At 46.2% G+C, this 18,285-nt stretch overlaps 1 protein-coding gene across 2 annotated transcripts in view; it reads left to right on the top strand.

Annotated features, from left to right (window-relative positions):
- Positions 1-935: 935 nt before the first annotated feature.
- Positions 936-18,285, top strand: part of LOC309444773 (receptor-interacting serine/threonine-protein kinase 2-like) — a 35,140-nt gene continuing 17,790 nt past the window's right edge. Inside the window, exons 1-7 of one of the 2 annotated variants that reach the window (XR_014185156.1) lie at positions 936-1,063; positions 3,417-3,507; positions 4,067-4,278; positions 5,575-6,658; positions 11,785-11,914; positions 13,455-17,065; positions 17,998-18,159. The gene's annotated coding sequence lies outside the window, so the exon portion shown is untranslated. Of the gene's footprint in view, positions 1,064-3,416; positions 3,508-4,066; positions 4,279-5,574; positions 6,659-11,784; positions 11,915-13,454; positions 17,066-17,997; positions 18,160-18,285 lie in introns of those variants that run through there. The other variant, XM_082062879.1, reaches the window with a different exon arrangement.

Genomic DNA, 18,285 nt, shown 5'->3' with positions numbered 1-18,285 from the left:
ATCAATTACATGCACACCTCACTTTGTATTTCATCAACAATAGCCTAACAGCGCTCTAGCAAGCAAGCAGGCATGGTAGCTCTCCAAGAGGCTTACTAAAGGAGCTTTAAACGTGAGAAGCAGATTAAAAGTTCAGTAAACAATGTGAAGAACTGAAAAGGACTCAAAATGCTTCAGCAAAGTGCCAACGGTGTACCACTGACACGGCTTAAAAAGACCCTTTTCAATTGGGACTCCCCAGTGGCACGTGCGCCCCCAGCTGCCAGGCTCCAAGATCTTCCCGTTCAGCACCCCCCCACACACCACACGGGAACAGAGGAAGGCAGGAGCTGTAGCTGGGACCAGGGGAATCCGTGAGTGCTTGGGGGTCACTGTGGGAGTCGAGCCGGTGTGAGCGATGTGAGTCCAGCAGCAGGCTGCCATTCTCAGTGTGAAATTTTACATGGCCGGAAATGTAGTACCGGGAGTGCGGAGACACCGGGGGTGGGGTGCAGGCTCCTCTAAGCTCCACCTGCGCAGCCAGCACCACGTGCAGCTTCCCCGCCCCCGTCAGGGAAGCACCGCCTCCCTTAAAGGGGCAATGCCCCTTATGGTGTCCCCACCAATTTCTCAGCCCTCCCCGTGAACTGGAGGAGCCCCTAATTCACCGCACGGGGTTCTCTGCGAAGGGAAGAACCAGTCGGAGAGTCACGGCGGAGGTAGACCGGGGAAGGGGGCGCCACCCCCGCTGTGCTGCCCGTGGGGTCGTTGCCCTTTTAAATCCCCCCCACCCGCCGCGGGGCAGCGCGGGAAGGCGGCGTGTGGGCGCGGGCTGGTGAGTGGGGGGTACATAGTGGGGCTGGGGAGGCAGCGGGGGTCGTGTCGAGGTACGGGGGGGGCGGTGGGGCTGGGAGGGGCTCGTAGGGACGCGGGGGTGGGGTCGGGGTCTTGGGGTGAACGCCCCATGTGTTCCTTAGCGCTGTTCGCCCCCCCGCCGCCCCCCGGTGACATCACCCTCTACGAGTTCAACAACGCGTTGGTTTGCGGCCGCATCTCGGAGCTCCCGCTGCCCTTCCAGAACCAGGTGAGCCCCCCCCGGGCCCAGGGAACCCCCGTCCTGCGGGTTGTCACTGCATTGTCCCCACACCCCGAGGTCACCCTCCAGGTTCCAGTGTAAGTTGGGAATGAGCTGTTGGAATAGTGAAAAGGGACCTGGGGGTCCTGGGGACAGCAGGGTGACCATGAGCCAGCACTGGGCCCTTATTGCCAAGAAGCCAATGGTGCCTGGGGTGGGTTAGAAGGTGGAAGGGGTGGTCAGTAGGTCAGAGAGGTTCTCCTGTCCCTCTACTCTGCCTATGAAAACAGGCTTTAGTTCAGATACTATCAGGATATACTTGGGGAACATATAGATATACGTACCTATATATATATATATATATAAAATATATACAGCCATACCACCTTGAGAATGCCCAGTCTCGTCTGATCTGGGAAGCTAAGCAGGGTCGGGCGCTGCGGGGTAGACGGGGCCGCCCCCGGCTGCGGGGTAGACGGGGCCGCCCCCGGCTGCGGGGTAGACGGGGCCGCCCCCGGCTGCGGGGTAGACGGGGCCGCCCCCGGCTGCGGGGTAGACGGGGCCGCCCCCGGCTGCGGGGTAGACGGGGCCGCCCCCGGCTGCGGGGTAGACGGGGCCGCCCCCGGCTGCGGGGTAGACGGGGCCGCCCCCGGCTGCGGGGTAGACGGGGCCGCCCCCGGCTGCGGGGTAGACGGGGCCGCCCCCGGCTGCGGGGTAGACGGGGCCGCCCCCGGCTGCGGGGTAGACGGGGCCGCCCCCGGCTGCGGGGTAGACGGGGCCGCCCCCGGCTGCGGGGTAGACGGGGCCGCCCCCGGCTGCGGGGTAGACGGGGCCGCCCCCGGCTGCGGGGTAGACGGGGCCGCCCCCGGCTGCGGGGTAGACGGGGCCGCCCCCGGCTGCGGGGTAGACGGGGCCGCCCCCGGCTGCGGGGTAGACGGGGCCGCCCCCGGCTGCGGGGTAGACGGGGCCGCCCCCGGCTGCGGGGTAGACGGGGCCGCCCCCGGCTGCGGGGTAGACGGGGCCGCCCCCGGCTGCGGGGTAGACGGGGCCGCCCCCGGCTGCGGGGTAGACGGGGCCGCCCCCGGCTGCGGGGTAGACGGGGCCGCCCCCGGCTGCGGGGTAGACGGGGCCGCCCCCGGCTGCGGGGTAGACGGGGCCGCCCCCGGCTGCGGGGTAGACGGGGCCGCCCCCGGCTGCGGGGTAGACGGGGCCGCCCCCGGCTGCGGGGTAGACGGGGCCGCCCCCGGCTGCGGGGTAGACGGGGCCGCCCCCGGCTGCGGGGTAGACGGGGCCGCCCCCGGCTGCGGGGTAGACGGGGCCGCCCCCGGCTGCGGGGTAGACGGGGCCGCCCCCGGCTGCGGGGTAGACGGGGCCGCCCCCGGCTGCGGGGTAGACGGGGCCGCCCCCGGCTGCGGGGTAGACGGGGCCGCCCCCGGCTGCGGGGTAGACGGGGCCGCCCCCGGCTGCGGGGTAGACGGGGCCGCCCCCGGCTGCGGGGTAGACGGGGCCGCCCCCGGCTGCGGGGTAGACGGGGCCGCCCCCGGCTGCGGGGTAGACGGGGCCGCCCCCGGCTGCGGGGTAGACGGGGCCGCCCCCGGCTGCGGGGTAGACGGGGCCGCCCCCGGCTGCGGGGTAGACGGGGCCGCCCCCGGCTGCGGGGTAGACGGGGCCGCCCCCGGCTGCGGGGTAGACGGGGCCGCCCCCGGCTGCGGGGTAGACGGGGCCGCCCCCGGCTGCGGGGTAGACGGGGCCGCCCCCGGCTGCGGGGTAGACGGGGCCGCCCCCGGCTGCGGGGTAGACGGGGCCGCCCCCGGCTGCGGGGTAGACGGGGCCGCCCCCGGCTGCGGGGTAGACGGGGCCGCCCCCGGCTGCGGGGTAGACGGGGCCGCCCCCGGCTGCGGGGTAGACGGGGCCGCCCCCGGCTGCGGGGTAGACGGGGCCGCCCCCGGCTGCGGGGTAGACGGGGCCGCCCCCGGCTGCGGGGTAGACGGGGCCGCCCCCGGCTGCGGGGTAGACGGGGCCGCCCCCGGCTGCGGGGTAGACGGGGCCGCCCCCGGCTGCGGGGTAGACGGGGCCGCCCCCGGCTGCGGGGTAGACGGGGCCGCCCCCGGCTGCGGGGTAGACGGGGCCGCCCCCGGCTGCGGGGTAGACGGGGCCGCCCCCGGCTGCGGGGTAGACGGGGCCGCCCCCGGCTGCGGGGTAGACGGGGCCGCCCCCGGCTGCGGGGTAGACGGGGCCGCCCCCGGCTGGGCCCGCCCGGTGTTGTTGCCTGCCGTTGTAGATACTGCTTTCTAGAGCCCCTAAACCCTCCTGGGCACCCTGGGGTGAGTGCTGGGCACTGACAGGGCCTTGTGTCCCAAAGACAGGGTGCTGGAGCCCCAACGGCAGCCGCCTGCTCTTCTCAGTGCTGGGGGAATATGTCATCTACTCCCTGTCCTTCTCGGAGCCTCGTGGTGAGTCCGTTCCCCCCACCCATTTGCTTTGCTCTTTGGTTGTGGCCCAATGGGATTTTCTCTTCTCGGCCACGTTCGCAGCAAAGAGTCTCCGTGGGGTTGGGTTTTTCCTTCTTGCTCCCAGTTCTGATCTTACAGGCCCCAAAAAAACCCTTTAAATGCTCAGCTGTTTTTTTTTTTTCCATGGAGGCAGCTGGTGCTGCTGTTTGCAACCCCCCCATCCCGTACCCAGGAGTGTTGTCCCTGAATCAGGGTTTTTCACCCCGGTAAATTAAATAGGGGTTTTCTCCTAATGGCCTTCAACAAGGAGCTGTATTTTGATATTAAAACAATATTCTAATGAACAAAATTGGCTTTAGGTTAAGCACATCCACAAAATTTAGCACTAATCACTCAATAATCAACTGTCTGTGGTTCAGTTCTCAATTGCGGGGTAGGTTTTGTTCTACAATTCGGTATCTCGTTTATTATTCATCTAGTATTAGTTTTCTCATAGGCCTTAGGGTTGGGTCCTTTGTGCTGTTGGTACCGGGATGTAACCGGGGGCTTTTTGTTCCAGGGGAGATGCAGGGGCAAGTGGGAAATGAAGGCTGCCCTGCTTCAGTCTCACATACGATTGCTATTAAAAAAAGAACGACAAAAAAAGAGATATATCTCTTGTTCTACATGTAAAAATTATGTGGCATCCTTGAAAACTATGCTGCACAAGGACAGATGAAAATCTGACCAAGAACTCCTGAAGTACAGATTCACAGGTCTCCTACAAAATAGGTAATTCCAGGCTTGCAAATTCTCTAAGTCCCTACAGTTAGCCTCTGAAGACTTCTGCTGGTGATATTTTTAAATATCATTTATCAAAAAATAAATGAAGAAATAAAAACATATGACCAATTTGAGATATAAATATATACAAAAGGAAACATTACAACATGACTTCTCTTTAAGAGTAGCCAATTGTATCAACTGTAGATTACATGAAAACATGTTTATTAAAGTTGTTTTAAACACAAACAGTCTGAAGCCAGAAATTTGAAAAATTGTTTCACTTAAAGGAATTAGTGATTTCCTTGGGCAAATAGAAATCCTGCTCTTTGAGCACAGTTGGGGGTTGAAGAATAAGAGACCGTATTCTGATTCTCACCACTGGTCTGTCCTTCTTTCCACCTTTCAACCTTCTGAAGTCACCAGACTCACATGAAAATCAGCTGGCAGGGGGAACTTTTCAGGAATTTGTTTCCTTTTGTGCTTTGTTAAATCAAGATTATCTTCCTTTTTCAGTTTAGTACATGGTATTGCCTGATAAAATAGGAGACTAACATGAAGTCCAATATATTCTTCATTCATAGGAATAAGACTGATAATCAGTAAAGCTAAGACTAATTCTAATACCAGTCTAGTAGCTCCTAGAGTCTTTTACTAGAGCTTTAATCACAGTGATGATATTGAAAACAGTTTACTGAGAATCTTAAGATAATAGGGGAGTGATGGAGCAGATGTCCCTGATATTAAAACTGACCTTTTCTGTACAAGAGAGTGCTAAGATCAGACATTGTAGATTTACTTTATGCAATTTCAGCAAGAGCTCTCCAATACCAATGTGCATCAAGGAGGCATTTTTTTCCCCTTTCTGTCTCTGACTGCAGTGAATCTTAGATAAGCAAGGGACATATGCATCAGCTCTTCCTGTAAAAGCACAGCAGGTATCACAGAGATGAGTGGCAGATACATTTCTGAGATTCTGTGTTTTAACAGGAGGCAAAAGAGTGCCCACAGCTGTTCCTTTGCTTTACACACTGAACAATCTCAGAAGGGCAGGAGTAGAGCTTTCTCCTCTGCCCCCAGTCACTGAACATAAAAGGAACCAGTATTAGCATGAAATGAACCTTGAATTACCCTCATAAAAATGTTCCTGTTAATTTTACTAGTAAGGAAACAGAGGCACAAGCACTGGGTGACTTGCCTGCAGTCACACCCAAAAATCAATGGCAGAGGCATCAAATTCAGGATAAATAATGATTTCAAGCCCTGTTCTTCAATCTCAAGATCATCTCTCTCTTCCCTGTGCAGGATCAGCAGAATACCCACCAACTGCAGAAGGCACCTGTCACCCCTGTACCTTACACTCCACACTGCCCATGTGACAAAGCAACACAAACTGGAAAAAAGACAGGACACTCGTTTTCAGTTCTTGAGTCTATTTGATCATTTGAGAGTGCAAGTCCCATAAAGCAGTCATAAGCCTCTTGATTTGATCTAATGAAGTACTCAGCAACCATAAATTCCGCTAAGTCAGCAGAAGCAACGCATAAAACACCCTATCCTGTGCCCTTTCCTCTCACTAAAAACTCCTCTTCTCCCTCCACACTCCATTCTCCAAGGGACCAGGACCTGTCACTGTATTGTATACATGAGGAACTTGAGTCTGGACCCTGCAACAGTCCAAAATTCCTGCACACTGCTCAGTACAAAGAAGTTAAAGCTGGCAGGCAGCAAACTGTGATCCCGTGCTGCCTCTGCGTGGTGGAAGAAGGCTGGAGCAAGCAGCAAACCCAAACCCTCCAGCCAGAAGCAGGAGGCTTCGTGGCAGCGTTGTGAAGTTATTACTCATTCACTACTGCCAGTGACAACATCCAATTCAGCTGATAACGAGGATAAAAGATTTTTCAAAATTTGAATCTCAGATGTGCAAGGGCAAAGGACAGTGCCCAAGTACGGCGAACTGGCTTGCTGGTGGTATCAGAGAAACACTGATGCCAGCTGTGGGTTAGAATTGCACCTATGGATTTCCTCAGGAAAGCATTGGAGGGTAGGATTTATGAACTAGAAGGCTCTGACTTCTCAGTTTAGACTACTGAGCATCCAGGACTACTATAAAGATCTCTATTTATACATCAGTATCAGGAAATTATGGGAAAAATACAAGGTTTTTAAAGAATATAAAATGAAAGCTAGTGCAATATACTGTATTGCTAACCAAATACAGCTATTCTCAAAATACTGAACACAAATTCCAGGAGTTCTGCCAAGAACATGGCAAATTGTTCTGCTCTCAAATCAGGCTTTGCTGAAAGAAAGAAAAAACACAGACTTTCAAAAGAATATACCGAGCGACACACTAAAAGAGCCCAGTCTTTCTGCCCAGAGGCAAAAGGTATGTAGATGTGTCTAATCATATGGGCTTGACTACAGGCAACAGCCACAGTGATGACAACTTAAAAAGAAGCAGATGAACCCTGATCTATCCTGGTGGCTTGTTTTTGGATAATCTGGCTCTGATTTTGTTAGCACTATGCATACACACATGTCCGTGCTGTTTCAGATTATAAAACCTCTCCATACCATTCAGTTTAATCCCCTAGCTCCTATATTGCAGGTGAAAGCTTTACCTGAGTAGCACACCTCTTCTAAAAGGTATCTAGATATTGTCCAAATAAATCAAATGGCAGACACTCTACTCCTGTGCCTGTTTGGTTTTATTCCCATGGTCAATCCCACCCAGCGTTACAAATGTGTGTCTCGATTTCACGCTGCCCATTTCTGCCTCCAGTTCATTACTATGTCCTTGTTTCTTCTGTAAAAGCTTCTCTGTCCCATCTCCCTTCTTCCTCCTGGAAGAACTTTAAACCTGTAAACATGTTATTTCTCAGTCTCCTTCTGATAAATGAAACAAACATCATCGTCTAATATCTTGCTGTGAGGTGTTTTTTGCCAGCCCTCAGGTCTTCTAGCAAATAATTGTTTGCTCTTTCCAGTTTTTCAGCATTCTTTTCAGAGATATGCTGGAGCTCTGTGCAGATTTCCACCTTGCTGTTGCTCTCTACACAAACATCACCACCCTGTTTCCATCTCCCTTGCCTGCAGTTTGGAGGTGCTGCTTTCCACGATAAGTCTTATTGTCTAGGCTAGCTCGTGTTTGTTTCGTTTTATTTTTTTCTCCACGATGCATTAGCTTCAGCCCTACCTTTATAAAAAATGCATTTTGCTGGAATGAGCCCAGCAAGCAAACAATCTAGCTTGCCTTTTTTAACGTTCTGCCATTCTTTGCATCAATCACAAAAGTTTCCCATATTTCACATTTGCCGTGATATTAGATGATAAGTGTATCAGGTCCTCTACAAGCCGCTGTGAAGCCTTGCTTCAGCCACAGCCCAAGCAACGAGGTCAAACAAGGGAAGAGAAAGAAAACCTGTGGAAGACGCAGCAAGAGAAAACAGCAGATACACAACACAGCCCAGCAAAGGAAACTGTATTCTCAACACACAAACTATCTGTTTCAAGGCCAGAAACAAACCAATAGTTTTCCATGCTATTTTTTAAACTGTAATGTTGCTTATTTTCTGCCTTACATATGCAACAATGCTAAGCATCTTGAAATTAAACTTTCAAGCAGAACTGAGAAGAAGGAAATGCAATTATGTTACCACATGGTGAAAGGGACAGTTTTCATTCTAAAGTTAATCCAAAAATAGCTCCCAGATCTTCAGAACAAAAGCGGATGTTTTGCAAGTAAAGCTGCAAAAATTTACCAGAAAACCCCACTGATGAAACAGCAGGAAAAAAAACCACATTTTTCCCAATACTGAGATGATAGGAGAGAAAAGTAGTAGTAACGTGGTAGCTGGACAAAATTAAATTATGTAAAGGTGCAAGAAGGTAAAATAAAAATAGATTTTTGTTTAATACCTTTTTGTCCTTGTGCATACAGCATTGTGAACTCAGTGTCTTTAAAAATAAGCTAAGTTTTTCAGATTTTAATTCTCAGGCTAGCACATGTGACCTCATGAAATTAAAGCATCATTGTCTTTGTGGTTCAGCCTATACACTGAGTTTTCAAAGTGTGCATAGGATTTTATTAGAGGACAAAGCAGAGCAGCAACCTTTCAAATGGAATGTAATGTGTCACAATATCGATGTAGTATATTCATGTGACAAGGGTAATTTAATTTTTACTGTCTTTATTCACCTTTAAGTATTTCTTCTCATTTCATTATACCCCTCCTGTACATGGAGTACTTATCTTCTACCACCACAAGCCAAGCAGTAGCCAGCAGACCCTTATGACTGGTCACTGTCTGACCGTATAAAAGCTTTATGAACTGGACAATCCTTCTCCATCCGCCAGGCAGCTCTGAGGCCTCAAGGCAGCTTTTGTAAAAAGTCACATACAGTGTTTTCTAATCACTTTTGTCATTCTACATACTGACCAGACCTGCTGTCATGCAGAAGAGCAAAGCCTTCATCTTTTAAAAGTCTCTAGCAGACTGTAATGCGTTAACGCCTAGTTTAGGAAGAAGCTAGCTCATATGAAGCCTATTATAAACTATTTAGAGAAACTTGTTTTATTCTGATACTTCCCTTATGGCTTTCCACTTGCTGATGAAGTTCCTCTAAACAGATCATGATTGTTTTCTCTAAGATATCACAAACATGAAACTTGCAATGTTTGCGAAACAGTCTCTGTGCTAAACGAAATGAAACTTATTTGCCAGTCTGTCAAAACATGCTTTTCTGGGAGTATCAATAAAAAGAGAATGGAGAAGATGCTTAGAGCACTACATTTAGAGACTTTTTCAGAAGATATAACAATGTTCAATTCTGTAGCTTTGGCCAATAGATAATCAAAATTGCATGAAAGCAGCATTATGGAATACAATACTATTAAAAATATTCTTTTAAAGATTGGGGTTAGACATTCAGTAACACATCATACCAAAACCTACTGAACAATTACAGATTCAAAATTCACCATAGACTAATAAATCCACTTTAAGCCCTTTAATACAAACCCAGTACTTTCAAAGGGCCTCCCTCTGACTACTGGAATTTATCTTCTGTCAGGGCCCTGAGAGCACCACCAGTCACTGATTGTCCTCGTCAGCACCATCTGGGACCTCCACCCACGCATTGTCTGCCCATTGGCCCAGGAACCACATTTAAGCTCAGGCCCTTGCTGGTGTTCTCTTTCTGAGCTGCTTGTTCATGTGTTTAGGCTCAGCTGGTACCTTGCTGGTTGGGATTTGCCCTCAGACCTGTCTCTTTGCTCAGGACTTGCATGTTGACTGCCAGGCCTGCTCTGTTCCACACCACTTGCCTGGGTGCTGCAGCCTTGCTGGTAAGGACGTGGTCCCTGCCTGCGCCCTGTCCCCGCATCTTCTGCTCAAAGCAGCCCACTCGTGCAGCTCCATGACTCTACTCATAATGCACATTGGCTAAAAGGAGCAATACAGTCACTTGCTTTTGGTTAAGCAAACATTCTAATGGATATAGCGTAACACTAAAACAGGATAAGTCATTATGGTAGCCTTTCTCTTACAGTTTGTTTGGTTTGGTTTTTTTGTTTGTTTGTGTTTTCTCTCTGTGAGTAAAAGTAGTAGAATCAAGCCCATTGTCCATTCAGTGGGCAACATTAAGAGTCTTGCTGCATTTTCTTTGCTTCCTCCCATCAGGTGTTTATATATTTCAGTAAGATTCTCTGAGCCTTATCTTGAAGCTGAGGAATTTTCATTCTCTCAGCCTCTCCTCATATGTCAAATACTCAAATTGCTTAATTATCTAGTTATCTTCCTGACCCTTTGCTAGACTCACTCCAGTATGTCTATGTCTTTCTTATACTGGGAAGCCTAGAACTGGGGATGCAACTCTGCATGTGGTCTCACCAGTGCTAAGCAAGATCTCTCTTGACCTACTGGCAACATTCTTCCTAATGCAGTCCAGGATGTGTCTCACCCTTCTTTGCCACAAAGGCACGTTGCTGGCTCACGTTCAGCTGCTTATCTATGAAGGACACCTAGGTTCTCTTTCTGCAGAGCTGCTTTCCATCTGGTTGTCCCCCAGCATGTACTGGTGCCTGTATTGATGTTTATCTGCTCCTTCCTTCATTCTGTTGAGTTGCTTCTGAGTGGCAGCACAAGTGCTGCCTGTTGATCCAGAGAGTCACTAAATCTGGTGTACACACTGCCAAATGTATGCTGTTGTATTTTGCTTTAAGAGGAAAATGTATTTCTGGAGACGTGCATACCATTGTGAAAATAAAATTAATGCCAGAAGCATGAACTTGAGCCTACATAAGCTGGAAAGACCACGGCTTTTCCCTAAGCCTGCTGGTGTTAGGGGTCATCAGCTTCTCTTGCACAATTTCTAAATGTTTCCTTTTTGATGTTTTCCATACAGCTGTCTGTGTTGCTACCTGCCTTCCTGTCCATGTTCTCCCATTACTTTCACAGGAGAGATGATAGTGATCTCCATGGGCTTTCCAGTACTGTTGAAGCCAAGAGGAAGAGGGTGTATATGTCACTTCAGGACATGGATAAGCCTTGGTGCTTTTTGTTTCTCACAGTACAAAGGGGGAATTCACAACAGGTCATTTCTTTCGGTTGTTACTTCCTGTAAAGAAAACAATAGAACAATATCTGCCCCAGAAAGCCTGTTTTCACTCATGCCACACTGCTATTTTCAGCTTTAAAAAGCAGAAGGCAAAAAGTCCTCAAGGTGATATTGTCAGAAGAACGATTTACTTTCCAGGTTCCTTTGCCTGTATTAAAATGGATAGTTTGATAATTGAGAAGTTAAAAAGTCAGAATATCAGTCCCAGAAGACTGCGTTATTGAAACACTTTCTTATATCTTGTGACTATTAATTATTATGGTTTTGGCTCACACGTCTCTGCTACAGATGAGATGCCGGTTTCTAAAGAAAGCTAGAGAGAGCGGGACAGGCAGCACTCTAGAGCACAGAGAGCACTTGGGCTCTCCAGCCTGTTTGATTGCTGCCTACACATCTCTCACCATGTCCCTGTTCTCCCATCACTTTCACAAGAGAAATTACAGTGATCTCCATGGGCTAAGCAATTAAAAATTTACTGGAAGAGAGTGCTAAGCAAAAGCCAGAGATTGCAGTGTTCAGCTTCCTTTGAGGAGTTTATATGCAATGTTGCCATCTTAAAAATTCAAAGATTCACCCTCTCAAACAAATATGTTTTGAATGAGACTATGTGTAATAAAAAACGTGTGTTCTCTTTAGTTGTCTTCCAGACTCTCAGGTCTGTAATGAAGAGAGTTTCAGAGGGTTTCAATTTGGCAGCCTCCAAATGAAAGCTAAACTTGTATTTAGCTCCTTGTTCACTGCAAGGTGTGTTAGAACTATTTTATTAATAAATGTTGAACAGGACTGAAGTTACATAAGTGTGTGTATATATATATATATATATATATATATATATTTTTTTTTTTTTATAAAAAGACCTGCTTTCTCTCTCTCCCTCTTTTTTATTTTTTTTAGGTGCTATCTCTTCACATCACTCATGCAATTAGTGGATTCTAACTCAGCTCAGATTTGTCAGGTTGACAAAGGCTTCTTTGATCTGCAAAGGGCAAACATGCATCATTGGAAAGACTGCAGGGAAACCAAGGTAAATTATCTTTTTTTTTTTACATCCCTGATGTTAGTTGGCTGCTTTCCACAGAAGACAAGGAAGTACTCATCTCCAGCCATAATGGACTTAATTCCAATTCAGTGTGTTAATGAACAAATTTGAAGAATATGAAAGCAATAGAAGTCAATTTTAGTAGAGCACATTTTCACCATAAGCAGAGTGTTTTCCGAGATGACTGGAAGTCCACTGACTTTTACTGCAGCAACTCAGAATTCTTTCTCCATGTCACTAAATGCAAGTGGCCTAAAAGCAGATTTGATTATACCAACATTTAAAAGGAAGTCACCAGCAATCTGTATCTTTCAGATGCCTTTAATGTACATTGCAACTCTGAAAAGAAAAAACCCCAAACAAACTAACCCAAACCAGCCTCACAGTGGAAAAAAATGTTGAGGTTAGGTCTGGTTTTTTTAATTCCTTGTTGATTATTTGTGCTTACTTGTATATTTTCATACTTCAGAATTGTCAGGTAGAGAAAACAACACTTACAGTCAAGCCAATTAAAAATCTTGTGCACTTTTCAGCAGAAAATCCAGGAGGCAGGCATGGCGATGGTAAAAAAATGTTAGTGCTGTGCTCTTCTATAGGATGGGCTTCTTTGGGGGATTTGATGGATATGGCTGCACTTTCTCTCTCCTTGGAACAGGTATCCTTAGCAGTGCAAGGAGGGAGTGCTCACTATGTTCCTTTGCCTAGAAGACCTTGAGTTTTCCTTTGTATGTGTAAAGGCTTTGAAAGCCTGCTTATATTCTCTCACATACCTATGCTATACATTCACAGCAAGGTCATACAATCTGGGCCTCTGTCATTTCACCATTACCTTACTGGAACTATTTATCTACAGCTACATAATTGACAGACCTGGAGGTTTAGCGTTTCTCCGCCCTGTCTTAATATTTAGTACATCAGATTCCAAATCAGATTGCAAACACTTGAGATGTGGACTAGGGCACTTCTTACAAACCATTTAATAGATTGAGCTATGATGCCCTGAGCTCTCTGCAGTCCAGGAGTTGTTCATCTTATTTACATTAATGATGAATTGTGTAATACTTGTTTAAAATTCCACCAAATCCAGTCGGGTAAAGAATTAATAAATTTCTGTAGTACAATTTAATTAGCAGAGGTGCTTTGCACTGTTCGTTTTACAGAAACTGCTTAAGGCCAGTAACTGTGATACTCCTGTTTAGTCATCTCATTAATGAGAAGGTGGTGAATGTTACGACTATTTTCCAAAATAGTGTGGTACAGATGTTTGAGGAAACAATTTTCTTAAAAAGAAAAAAAGCTTTAGTTCAACTGCAAATTCAATAAATGGACACCATAATTTTGTGTCTTGAAGTATCACATTAGAGCAGGCAAGAACAGTGCCTGTTGGAGTCCTGTCTTTTAGAGAAAGATGATTATATCATTGGCTGTGCTCATGCACTATAGCTTAGGTTTTATAAAGGTGAAATACAGAGCATTTGAATCCCATGAATTTGAAGACTAACAGCATTTTAATATTCCTTGCAAGACCTCCTGACGTACACAAGGTGTCAAAGAAATGGCACCTTAGAACCTACCTCTTTGGCAACAGTTGTCCTGTATAGGTGCCCAACTGGAATAACCAGACTGAGAAATGATGATGGACCTCTTCGAAAATATCAAAGTGAAATATTTACTGAACACGCATCAGAGGCTTTGGTATTTGGGTCATGGTAATGCTTCGATCTTCTGGTACTGTGTCATTCTTTTATCACACATACTCTATTAATGCTTTGTCTTACACTGTGGCTTTGTCTTACGCTTCTTGTAAAGCTTCCAATTTGTTTTAAATCTGATTGTAACTGGGTTCACTCTGTGTGGCTATTATGAGGGGGAGAGCTATAAACCACTCATGTCAAACTGTGTTATCCTTTAGGCATGACTATTATTTCTACTTTCAGGATGTTAAGAATGTGTTTGTGTTCCCTATGTACTGTTTCAGCTTGTGAGTGAGCCACAAAACCCAGTTTGGATTGAAAAAGCAAATGTTCTAGTTCTTCTTGCATTGTTATGGTTAGGTTTTAAAATACCTTCTTTGGACCCTTTGAAAAGTTTAAATAGAGTGGTTTTTTACTCTTTGTTCTTTGACACTCAGAGGCTCAGAGTTTTGCATGTCTTCTGAAAAAAATAAAAACTGGTCTTTGGACTTTTTAGATCCATGGCTTATCTGAAAGACTTGGTCTGTCATTTAGCATGAACAAATGTACATATGAGAAATAGTATTTTGTCTCCAAGTTCCTCCTGCAGTTAATCAGACACTGTCTGCTGTGTGCAATTCCAATCCTGCTGTGAGGGTTGGATTCACTCACGAAATAAGGAATCCTGCAGACACTTGCATAATGGGCATCTTAAGTTCTCTTCAGATTACCTTCCTGCTCGTTGTTGCCTTGTATGTGGTCAGAAGAGCACCTGGTCGTGTTTCTGTTATGATCTCGGTCTTTCCCTGTCCTTGATGACAACACACAATCTCTAGGCATCATCTAGGCAATCCTACTGGATTTGGCAAGAGCTCTCTGTACTTCTCCAGTATCTCTGTATTTAGGTATCTGTATGGCAATGAATAAATCCTATACATAGGAGATTAGAAAGATTCAGTGTCTGTCTTGCCCGTTATTCCTTGCTGGGAAGCTTTATTCTGTGTATTTTCCATAATTAACAGGAAAATAAAACACAAAGAACCCAACAACCTACTGACAGTCAAACTAAAATTTTGTTTCCTTAATTTCATTTAATTACTGCACAGCCCTTGTGTGAGCCTATAGAGGTTTTCTCTTTGCCTGTTATCTATAAGCTTGCATATTATGTGAAAGGCTTTCAATTTCTCTGGATAAATTATGTGTAGGTAAAATACTGATTCTTTTTAATTAACATGCTCAGTAATAATGATGTTTAATCAGCTCAGACCTGCACTGCAAATTGGCCTGTACATTTCTGCTTTCTCCAAATATGGATTAAAATTAAGCTTTATAGTTTTATATTGAGGCTTTTTAAAGCTGAAAACAATAGTCAAAAGGAGTACAGAAATGCAGGATTGTTCCAGTACTCTGCTTCCCCAGCATGTGATATTCTAAAAATATAGAAATACCTAAGGCTACTTTAAGTGTAAAAGAATTTCTGCAAAATTAAGGCCTTCAAACTATCTACAAAGCTCCCCCTAAGAAGTTTCTTTTATTAGTTGTAAGAATTTTGAACAGCTGTGATTGTGCTGCAGTGCAATCCAAGACTGAAAGGCTAATACATCAAACAGGGGGAAACATTTTCAATTCACTTTTTATAGAACTGTAGACTAGGAGTAGATATGGATGTGGTGGTGATAAATCCAAGGTAAGGGGAGGAGGATCCTGTGGCCACAGCAACCTGACATTCTTCCAGCCTTCTCCAGGACTGTTACAGCCCACTTGTTTTACCTTTGCTACTTCAGCTCCCTCATACTAGTTTCACTTTTGGAGAGGGCATGGAAAGCTGATGCTGGTCAGATAGCTACAGCTGCCAGGAGTTAACGCATTGTACTTGAAAGCGTACTCCACACTTCCTACTTGTAGTGTGCTTCCTCTTGGGCCACAGAGCCCCGGCCACATGATTTTTAGACAAAAGGGACTTTTCCTGTGATCACAGGAGGATTAGGTAACTGCCCTACTGCTTGTTCCCTCCCTGTTGGGGGGTTAGGATTTGATCCAAAACCAACAGCAGTCCGTGGACAGAGTCTCATTGACTGACACTGTTTTTAAAGTCAGACTCTATAAATAAAGACAATCTTCATGGAGCGGGACGTTTGAATAAATGAGATCAGCTGAAATGAGTGCTTTCTCCTGAAGTCTCCATCCTACATCCAACAGTCCCATCAACCTTTAGTGTGAATGTATATGCCAGGGGTCTAGCAGGAACACAATTAGGCCTTACACAGCTTTCGCAAAATGAAAGATATTCTGAACTTTTGGCATTTTCTAGCCCAGAATTCTCCTGGATCAGGTCAGCTGTGGCGTTGTATAGCTGAGTCTAGAAAACCTGAATAGATGGAGACTCTGCAGCCTGCGTGGTCCATTCCAGCCCTGCATTACCCACCTGGCAAAAAAACTTTTTCTAGCATCTGGCTTGAACATCTGAAATAAAGATATCTACCTGTGCCACTGGTTGTTATCTGCTACTATGGAGAAGAGTTTGGTTCCGTCTTCATTACTGACCTTCGTTACTTCATTTCTGACCTCTAGTAGACCCCCTCAGCCTCCTTCACCTGACTAAACAAGACTGGCTGCCTCCACGTCTCCTCGGAAGACATGTGCTTCAGGGCCCCAACTTGGTAGCTCTTTACTGCATCCTTCCCAGTTTCTCAACATTTTCTCTGAACTGAGGGCTCCAAAGCTGCCTGCAGTATTTCAGATGCAGCCCAAACATTTCTGAGTACTGAGGCACAGTGACTTCTCTCACTTTGCTGACTGCATTTCTAACAAAGCCCAGTATGCAATTTCCCCACTTGTGACAAGAGCACACTGTTGGCTCAGGATCAACTCAGCTTCCACCATAACCCCAATAACCTTTTCAGCAGGGCTACTTGCCAGCCAAATGACCCTTAGTTTTTCTTTGCAACTTAATGTTACCCTGTAACCAGAAAAAAAATGGCAATTTTAACCCTGTTTTAAGAACAATTTGACCCAAAAAGTTTAAAGGGATTTCGTACTCGTGTTGTTGGCTTGATCTACTGCAGAGATAAGCATCAGCTGCACCATCTGCCTGCAGCTCTACATGCTTCTGTATCTAGGCTGTATCCACTACGGTGTTTTTCACTGCTAGATAGTTTTCCCTCTTGGCATTCCTCATTGTGGAAAAGGCAGCAATCCAACCTCTTTTTCTGTAATTGCTCTCATTAATTACAGGCAGTTAACAAATGAGCCTGAAAAGCCACCTGCAGTCACTAAAGAGTTACAGTTTGTATATCCGACCAGGAAATTTTAGATGTTTGCAGGCAGCCAATAAAAGGAGGGATCAACAACGCAGCTGACTCATGCAGGAAAGCTCGAGCTGTGTTTGAACGCAGTTCCAAGCCAACTCGCTCTTAGTATCTGCAGCAGTTTCACTCCATCGTTCCGCACTGTATTTACGGAGGTAAGTCGATTTTTGTTTCCAATTTCTTCTATTGAGATGTCTGAGTATTAGCACAACATAGAATTTTGCTCATGCTAAGGAAAACATCTTTTCTATGAATTACTTTTTTAAAATTACCTTTATCATTAGAAACTTGAAATAAATGCTTTTACAGCAGTCTCCCTCCTGCCCAACTAGGGGAAGATGACAAAGCTGTCTGAGACTTTTAGCCTCTTACTAAAACAGAATATGAAACCCTTCATTGCACAGGTCACCTAAGAAATATTGGGCTTGTGGTTTGATAGTGAGTTTTTAAAAGGGTCCAGGAGTAAAAGCATTCAAACGAGCAGAACTATTGATAAAATGGCTTTGGTACCAAACTTGCAATGTAGGGGGTAGAGAGAGACTTTGTTATCTGTAATTCCATGATTGTCCTATATTCCATAATTAGTCCCTCTAACTGCTTCAGGGATCTGGACAGCACCCTTGATAAATAAAAGATCTCTCATTTTAGGGTGAAACTCTTGGAGATTCTCAGAAAATCACTCTCAGTCTGGGTAAAGAAAAAGATACACAAACACAGGGACAATGGTGCTTGGCGTGTCATGGTTTGTAACAGAGGAAGCTTGAAGTGGTTTTAGTTTTGTTTTTTGAAAATCTCCAGTTAAATTAGGCTTTGCAAATCCAAATAGGAGCTGACGACTAGGGTTTTTTAAATCTAAGTAGCCAGTTAGCAAGAGTTTAAAAAACTGTTATAGTTTTACTTGATTCAATTTCAAATAGGAACAGATGATTTCAAAAATGGTTTAGATCCTTTATTTGTTGTTTGATCTTCCTTGTACTACATTTGGAGTTGAGTAAATTATTTTGGCTATTTAAACGATTATTTATCATAGTGTTTAATAAAAATGAGACAATTTTGCCAGCCTTTTGATTACCTCCTTTATATTTAGGATTTGTAGATCTGTGTGGTCTGCCTCTGCAACTTTAAGTAGCTCATTTGGAAATTTCTTTCTTCATTCAGAAGAACCTTCTAAAATTTTATGAAATTCTTAACTTGCCTGTCAGCCTCATACCTTATTGGATTTATTCTACAAGAAAAGCACCTAAGGCAGGTACTGCTTTCAAACTACAATAATCTAGCGAAAAGTTCAACTGTGCTTTCCTACCAGAATAAAATACTGGTGAAGCTGAACTGGTAAATCAGCTGCTGAATTTTTATTTGCACTTTGATTGTGGTT

The sequence above is a fragment of the Streptopelia decaocto genome, assembly GCF_964273445.1.
Source record: "Streptopelia decaocto genome assembly, chromosome: 11".
Lineage (NCBI taxonomy): Eukaryota > Metazoa > Chordata > Aves > Columbiformes > Columbidae > Streptopelia > Streptopelia decaocto.
The sequence above is the reverse complement of the archived record's forward strand: the minus strand, read 5'-3'. Positions and strand labels throughout refer to the sequence as shown.